The 8,331-nt window shown below is 46.9% G+C and overlaps 2 long non-coding RNA genes across 2 annotated transcripts; one reads left to right on the top strand and one right to left on the bottom strand.

Moving 5' to 3' along the window:
- Positions 1-891: 891 nt before the first annotated feature.
- On the bottom strand, positions 892-3,342 carry 4933432K03Rik (RIKEN cDNA 4933432K03 gene). The gene is made up of 3 exons (NR_102286.1): positions 3,260-3,342; positions 2,717-2,960; positions 892-1,161 (listed from the first exon to the last, which is right to left on the bottom strand). It is a non-coding gene; the product is annotated as an RIKEN cDNA 4933432K03 gene (long non-coding RNA).
- Positions 3,343-3,408: 66 nt separating this feature from the next.
- On the top strand, positions 3,409-5,097 carry 1700025J12Rik (RIKEN cDNA 1700025J12 gene). The gene is made up of 2 exons (NR_131051.1): positions 3,409-3,876; positions 4,936-5,097. It is a non-coding gene; the product is annotated as an RIKEN cDNA 1700025J12 gene (long non-coding RNA).
- The last annotated feature ends 3,234 nt before the right edge of the window (positions 5,098-8,331 follow it).

Below are 8,331 nucleotides of genomic sequence, written 5' to 3' on the forward strand. Positions count from 1 at the left end.
CCAGATGAAGTAGATCACTAGGAGGTGCTTCCATGGGGGCCCCTTCTCTTTCTGTATCCTGACCACGAAGATATGCCCTCCTGTCATACTGGACTTAAGTATCTCAGTCTAAAATAAATTCATCGCCAGTTTTTTGTCATATGTTCTGGTCACTTCAGCAAAAACCTGACTAACATGGTCCTATTAACGAGCAGATTTTAGAGCAATGAGGAGACTCTGCTATGGTACCAACACAAGGTTTGCTGGGAGTCTCTGAGAGATGGTCCATGTGTGTTTAGACAGCACCAGGTCTCAGCCCAGTCATGTCTGCTGCATCATTGCTCTGGAGAACTACACCAGTTAGAAGCTGTTGCCTGGGCTCCAGGTATGTGACCATCTTCATTTGTGATACCTCAAATGGACCAGAGGTAAGGTTTGAGTGCCAATACATCAGTGTTTCTCACCTTTGCCTGTATCTCTCATGTCTGTATGTTGTTCACCAAAGTTTATTCACATATAGTAACTTGGCCTTTAAAGGTGGAAAGGGACCACAGGCCAAGAAATGTAGGCAATCCTCTTCTAGACCAGTAGTTCTCAACCTTCCTAAAACTGTGATTCCCCTTAATACAGTTCCTCATGTTTTGGTGAGCCCCAACCATAAAAATCATCTTGTTGTTACTTCATAACTATCATTTTGCTACTGTTATTAATCATAATGTAAATATCTGATGTGCAGCCACCAAAGGGTTGTGACCCACAGGTTGAGGACCACTGGGTTAGGTGATCTGAGAGGGGACTCTGAGAAGGAGAGATTTAAAAGAGAGTACAAAAGAAAAGATGAAATGCCTATGAATCCCGTGTAGTTGACATTAGTCTATTTTCTGTTGCTGTAATGAAATACCTGAGGCTAGGTAACTGATAGAGAGTAGAGATTTATTAAGCTCATGGTTTGAAAAGCTGGGTAGTCCAAGAGCATGGTGTGACATCTGCTGAGAGTAAAGTGTCTTCTTGCATCCTAATGCGCTGACAAATTAGCTGGAGTCTTGTGCTTGCTTGGTGGTCATTGTCAACTTGGAGCTGGAGCTCTGGGCACACCTGTGGGTATTTTCCTGATTGTGCTGAAAGAAGTGGGAAGACCGGCCCACTATGGGTGGCACCTCATCCTAGGCTGGGGCTCTTATCCTGCATAAGAATGGGAAAGGGCATTGAACACCAGGATGCATGCATGTATTGCCCTGTTCTTCTGACCTCAGATGTAATGTGACCAAATGCTTTAAGCTCCTGCTGCCTTGAATTCCCCTACAGGCTGAGTTGTGCCTCAAACTGTGAGCTAACATAAACCCTTTCTCTCTTAGGTTGTTCTCTGCATATTTTTTCACAAGAATAGGAACCAAGGCAGATCTCGGTTCCTCTTCTTATGAAGCCACTGCTGCCACCTAGGGATGAGCCCCAGTCCCAGGGCTTCTCTAGCCCTGACCTCTCAAAGCACCAGGTCTAAACACGATGAACCCAGACACTGGAGAATACCCAACCTGTGGACTTTTGAGAAACACATCAAACCACAACATGATGGATTGCCAGTTTGGACAAAAAGGACCCAACCACCAAGGGACACTCTGTATCCTTCTGAAACATGAAATGTACCAAAAATGATACTGAGAAATGGATCACTAATAAATATACTCGCTGCATAAGGGCCTAGGCAGTCTGCCTGCTCTCTGTCTATGAGTTGAGGCAGAAAGACAGAGAGACAAGGCAGGATCTTGAGATGGGACTGCCCACCATTTCTGTTGCTACACCTGACAAGGGCCAGCGTGAAGCCCCAAGCGTGACAGGGAGAATCACGCAGGAACCAAGATGATTAGAAATAGGAAGTGCCTCTCACCTTCACACCTCCTCAGTCTATGGGCCGAGCCTGAGATAAATCATCTTTTCTCTAATCCTGGAAATGAATCCTTAAGATGATTTCATCAGGACCAATGAGGTGGCTCAGACGGTGAGGGTGCTTGCCACTAAGCCTGACAACCTGAGTTTACATGGAGGAGAGAACCACCTCCCACAAATTGTCATGGTCTATGCACACATGCACACATCCCTACATAGACAAATAAATGTAGGGGAAATGACCTCTTGCTCTCATGCAACTCACTCACATAAACAGCTGGGGGGGGTCATAGACCCTGTGTCTAATCTTAACTGAACACTCACTACCCACCCCCAAAGTTAGTCACTAGCGTGTCTTGTGGAGACAAAGCAAATTAAGCAAAATTAACAATATAGAGTCTTGATAAATATTAACTAGAATTTTTTTCACTCACATGTTTATGATTACTGCTGGCTACCACAAAGCAAGGAGTGAGTAACAAAAAAAGCTACTGTTGGGGGCTGCAGATATAGCTCAGTAGTAGAACATGTGCTTAGCAGGTACAAAGCCTGGGGTTCAATTCATGACGCACACATAGAAAAAGAGAGCTAACATTATATTGGACTTGGAGACCCAAGATTTCATTTATCAAATGATGGAGCCAAATGTAGGCAAACAGATTCCCAGCTGGTAGTCTAAGCTATCATGGCCACACACCTCTAGGGATGTTTGCTAGTGGTTTTTATCTTATTGTAACAGAATTATGGTTATAACCACAATGTCAAGCACCAGGAAAGAATGCTGGAGAATGACAGGGTCCCTGCAGGCATCCACAGCTAGAAATGCCCTATGGGGCAACCCTTTAGCCCTTACCTCAAGCCCAACGGGACGGTGAGCATCGAAGATACCACAGCCAAGTGCTCCCAACAGATGGGAAATGGTGAGTGGCAGGGATGAGGCTAGGCCTCTGCAAACACTGAATAATGGTGCCGGAGTTTGAGAGCCTTGGAATGAGCTATTTCAGCTTGGTTAGCTTTTTAGGCCATTGCAAAGAAATTGGATGTGGAGGGGGCAGGTGCAGGGAGCAGCCGCTGGGCCTGGAACTCTGCCATACCACCTGCAACGGGAGAGAGCCGAGGCGGAAGCTCATTAGCCGTCCCCGGATCATTACCTCCTGCTCCCCAGGGGCACAATCACTGAGTGTGGACTTTCAGTTCTAGAGGTCTCTCTTCAAGGGTCCCTGTGGGCCGGAAGCAGGGCTCTCTTCCCCAGAAGGGGTGGTGCAAGCCAATCTTCCAGACACAGCCATCGGTAATTACTGTTTGGCAGAATATCAAAGCCTGCTGTTTATTGAAAGTATTGCCTGCCCGGCTGGGAGAAACTGAGGCTGGGGCTCAGAGAGGTAAATTAACTTACCTAGGGCATACAGTTTGAAAGAGGCAAAGGCGGAGATTTAAGAAATGTTTCTGGCTGGCTCCCTGTCTATCGTCTCAACTGTTAAACTGATTGGAGTCTTGCAGTCTAGATTCCAATAGTTCCTATAGCCAATGAGGGCATCAGAGAGTGGGCAGATCGGCCCTCCATCATGCGCAGAGGCAGGAAGGGGAGTGGCCGAGGAAGGCTGGTCAGGGCGTGGATCTTGATTCCAGGAGGCATCAATGTTCCTTGTTTAGTAAATAAGTCGGTTCATCTTTATTCACGGAGTGTCTCCGTTTGCCTGGCCCTGGAGATGGAAAGCTGAATGAGGACAGCTGAGTTCCAGCTCCTGTGGAGAAGGCAGGAGACAGACAGAGTTAACTTGTGTGCCAGTAACCTCAGAGGGTGCTGGGAAGGAAACAGACAAGCAAGATGATGGACCCGGGTCATTCCTGAGGATAGGTGACAATTGTCTGGAGGTTGTATGGTGAGCAGTTACCCCAGGAAAAGACCCAGGGACCTGGACATCAACACAGGAACCAGCTAGAGCCCCAGAGTAAGAACAAACTGAAGACTTTGAGATCTGACGGAAGCCAGGGAGCGTGGACTTTAATAAGGTGGGGAAGTTGGATGAGAACACAACGCAGGCAGGAAGCCCCTTTCCTTCCCACGCCAAGGCCAGATGCTCCTCTGTCCCCTCTGTCCCCAACCCCAACCCAAGGGGTTGAACCCAGAGCTCTGTAAGGCAAGCACTCTACCACTGAGCTACATCCCAGTCCTGTTTCTGAGGTTTTTATTTTGAGTCGGAGTCTCTGGGTTTCCTGGGCTTTGAACTCACTGTAGAGCAGGACGTACTCGAACTTCTTGCCTCTGCCTCCAGAGTGGCTGGGGTTGCAGGCCTGAGCCAGGAGGTCTGGCAGCACTTCCCGGTTTCTTTATCAGGTTTGCTGAGCAGTCTCTGAGCTTCAGGTGCTTGTACAGGCCTGGGCACACAACTGTTGCATAACTGATGTTCACTGAACAATCTTTTATGTGCCCAACCCAAGGGCAATGTAGCAACTGCTAACAGAGTTTGAGTGCCAGCCCCTCTGACCATCCTGCAGTCAAAAGGTTTCACTTAGCTTCTAGTGAGATTAGAGCCATGGTTTAGCTGGTATTTTTTTTTTCTGGATAGGGTGCTTGTTGGAGTCTTCTACCTGCCTACAGCTCCAGAAATCAGCACAATTATGGACCCTCACCTGTCTAGACTCTTCTCCCGGAGCCTCTAAATCTCCTAACTCTTGTGCTCCAGCAACTTCTATTCCCTCCTGCTTTACTTTTCTGCAGTGTTCATTCCATCACACTGCTCCATAATGTTTACACATTGCCTTCCTTGCTCTCTACCCTCCTACTAACTCTGCATCACAAGGAAGGACACAGGCCCACAGGCAATGATATTTGTTGCAGAAACTAATGATCAAATGAAGGAATGAAGGAATGAATGAATGATTTCAGAGCAACCTAACTTCTCATGGGACAAGAACTAAGCCATAATATGTCCGCCAAACAAAATGGTTTTCATTTTAATTATCATATCCAACATTTGCTAGCTAGCACTTCTAGAAGGAAGTCTTTTCAAGGAGTATATGAAGTGTGTAAGCTTTGGCCTTGTTATCGTTTTTAATTCCTGTTGGCAGGTCTGGAGACATGCTGATCTTTCAGAGTTTATAGGCCTTATTCACGCCGCAGCTCTCTGTGATGCCGGGCTTCCTCTATGGAACAGAGCCATCTAGTGAAACCCTCAACTTCCAACGCCTAGGTTATTTGTATCTTTTCTATTAAAAGGCTGAGTTTAAATCAGTATATCTCAGTGTTTCGTGTGAATGTGACTAGAGTGTACATTCCTGGGCTCAGGAAGTCTTGGTCTCTGGGCCACAGACCCCACAGTAGGAAGGAAGCACTGGGCTCCTTACTATGAAGGGTCAATTGGTTTACACCATGTGGACGTGAGGGACTGGAGGACCACATGAATAGTATCTTTAAAGTTTCTCAGCAGGGGTTTGAAACTCTAAAGTGACAGGTAATTGAGTATAAGAAGATGGGGGACACCCCAGAGAAGCAGCGCCCTGACAGTTCTTCACTCCCAGGAGCACCCTGCCCCACCTCCACCCTCCTGGTTAGTACCCAGTCAGGGAGGTGAAGAGAGCAGGGGAATGAGAGAAGGGGGTGGGGGAGTGGGACTGGGAGGAGAGGAGGGAGAAGGGCTGCAATCAAGATGTAAAGTGAATTAATTAATTGCAAAGTAAATGAGGATAATAGTGAAAAAATAGTTTGATGATGATCTGACAACTAGAGTAAGAAGCAGACCCAGGCCAGGTGGTGGTGGCACAAACCTTTAATCCCAGCACTCAGGAGGCAGGAGGCAGACAAGATCTATGAGTTCAAGGACAGCCTGGTCTACAGAGTAAGCTCCAGAGCAGACAGAGGAAACCCTGCCTCAGAAAAAGAGGAAGAAGAGGAGGTGGAGGGGGAAGAGGAAAAAGAAGATGGAAAAGAAGGCTCAAAAGCAAAGGCCTCTCAAGGAGAACACACCTATAGACAAGGGCTTGCTACTCATTAAACCCATTCAGGTCACAGCAACCCATTCCTTCTCTCTACACGGATACCCAGAGTAAAGCTTAGCTTAGCTTCCTTAGGTCTCTGGCGATCTTTAGAGCTGTGGGTTCACTAATGACTTCTGCAGAGCTTTGGCTGGTGGGAAAGTCCTGCGGGACACCATAGCAAGCAGGGCCGTTTCCTACTGGGTCTCTTACAAGGAACCAAAGTGATCCTACAACGAAAGTAGATGTGATAAGAAACAGATGTGACACCCCACATATCTAAGCAGACCAGGGAAGGATGCTTCAGTCTGAACACAGAGAAAGAATACGGGTATAGAGAAGAAAAGAAGGCGCCCCTTCACCATCACGTTTCTGCCCCTCTCTCCATCCTTCGCTTCTGATTTTCTGTGCTTGTTTCATTCTCAGATACTGTACCTTGATGTGGTGGGAAAAAGAAAACTCAGAAGTGGCTTTTGTCAGTGGTCCTTTCAGAACCAAGGGTCTCTCTCTCAATATATATGTTCATTCTTCTAAGAGGATTTTGAGGGAGTGGAGAGATGCTTCAGTCAGTAAGTCGTGTTATGCAAGCATGAGGATCGGAGTTCAGATCCCCAGCTACCCTGTAAAACAGAACAGATGTAGGCGTGTATATGCATAATCTAGCCCTGTGGAAAAGCTGAGACATGCGAATCCCTGGAGAACACCGAGCAGCTGGTCCAGCTCAGCTTGTAAGCTCTGGGTTTAGTGAGAAACCCTATCTCAAAAATAAGGTGGAGAGACATTGACCTCTGACCTCCACGTGCATGCACACATGAACACATGCATATATACTACACATGTTTCACACACACACATACACAGGCACACACATGCATGAGCACTCACAGATACTATAAAAGGATTTTGGCTCAGCTTGGCTTCCAGCTCTCCTGGACTTGTGGACTGGTGGGCTCTCACATGGCCACGTGCCCCATCCTATCTGTGAGTCTCAGCATGGGTTAGTAATATTGTATTGGATGTTCCCGGTTAACACACTAGATCTTCTACCAGAGTTACCCAAGATGCCTGAGCTCCAGAAGTCAAGGTCATAGAGTTTTCTCTCAGACAGGTGGAAACGAGGACTAACATGTGAACTTAGGCAAGAGCCTTGCCTTCTCCCCTCCTCTCCCTCCACTGTTCCCCAGCACTGATACTCAAAAGAACCTTTCACACACACTTTCGGATTAACAGAGTTCAGCCTGTTTGCCCCAGTGACAACACTCTGCACAAACAGACTACAATATAATAACCAAGACCTGGACACTGACACAATTCTCCATTCTTTATAGACGCCATAGTTTATATGTTCTTATGTGTCCTGTGCATGCAAGCCTATGATATACAATCAAGACCCTTCACCACAGAGCCCCAACGCAGCCTTTTGCATCTACAGCCACCTGCCTCCTCCTGAGAGCTCCACTCAGTAGCCACCATTCCTGCGTCCTCCATTTCTGACATGTCAAGAATGCCATATAGTAAGAACGATGTACCTAGAGCCTCCCTGGATTGACATGGGGTTTGTTTTGCACTCCGCATAACTTCTTTGGGGCTCAGCCTGATGGCTAAGCATGTTGACACCTTGTTCCTTATTTGTTTAGATTGCTGACTTGGAATTCACAGGATGGATAACAGTATGGATGGTCCACAATCTGTTTAGCTATTTGCCCATGAAGACCACTTGGATTGTTTCCAATTAGGAGCTTTATAAATGAAGCTGCTATGAACATTCCTGCACAGGCTTTTGTGAGCATCAGTCTACTCCTCTCTGGGACAAGTAGGACCCTTGTGATTTTGTAGGACATTGTCATCCTATTTGCCACCAGCAATGACCAAGGTTCTTTGGCCCTCCATACCTACAGCAGCATTTGGTGTTATCACTGTTTTGTATTCTGACCAAAGCAATAGATGTGTCGTGTCATCTCATTGAGGTCTAATTTGCATTTCCCGATAGCTAATGATATCTTCTCATAAACTTTTGTAAGGGATTCATTCTTGAGATCACTTTCTCACCAAATAGATGAAGGGTTAAAAACTAGGACCATGATAGATACTGTTCAGAGGTGTTGGGCTCTTGAACCCACTGTATGACTCTCTAAGAAACACTGCGAGCTGGGAAGACGGGAAGTGGGTAAGGCACTGGCCGCACAAGCACGATGACCTACACTGAAATCCTCAGAACCCACAAGAGAGCAATGCGTAGTTGTTCATGCCTGTCCTCCAGTGCTGGGGAGCAGGGACACTGGGATCCTGGGGGCTTGTGAGCAAGCCAGCCTAGTAGAAACAGTGAGCTTCATGTTCAGAGAGAGCAAAGGACCCTGCCCTAAAACAAGATGGGGAGATAGTAAGGTCAACATCCTGACAGCACACTCTGGTCTCTATATGCACCCACACATGAGAACAGGGTGTGTGTGCATAGGTATAAACTATAAGTAGTTTGGGCATGGTGGGCACACT

Source organism: Mus musculus, chromosome 7 (assembly GCF_000001635.26).
Source record: "Mus musculus strain C57BL/6J chromosome 7, GRCm38.p6 C57BL/6J".
Classification (NCBI taxonomy): Eukaryota; Metazoa; Chordata; class Mammalia; order Rodentia; family Muridae; genus Mus; species Mus musculus.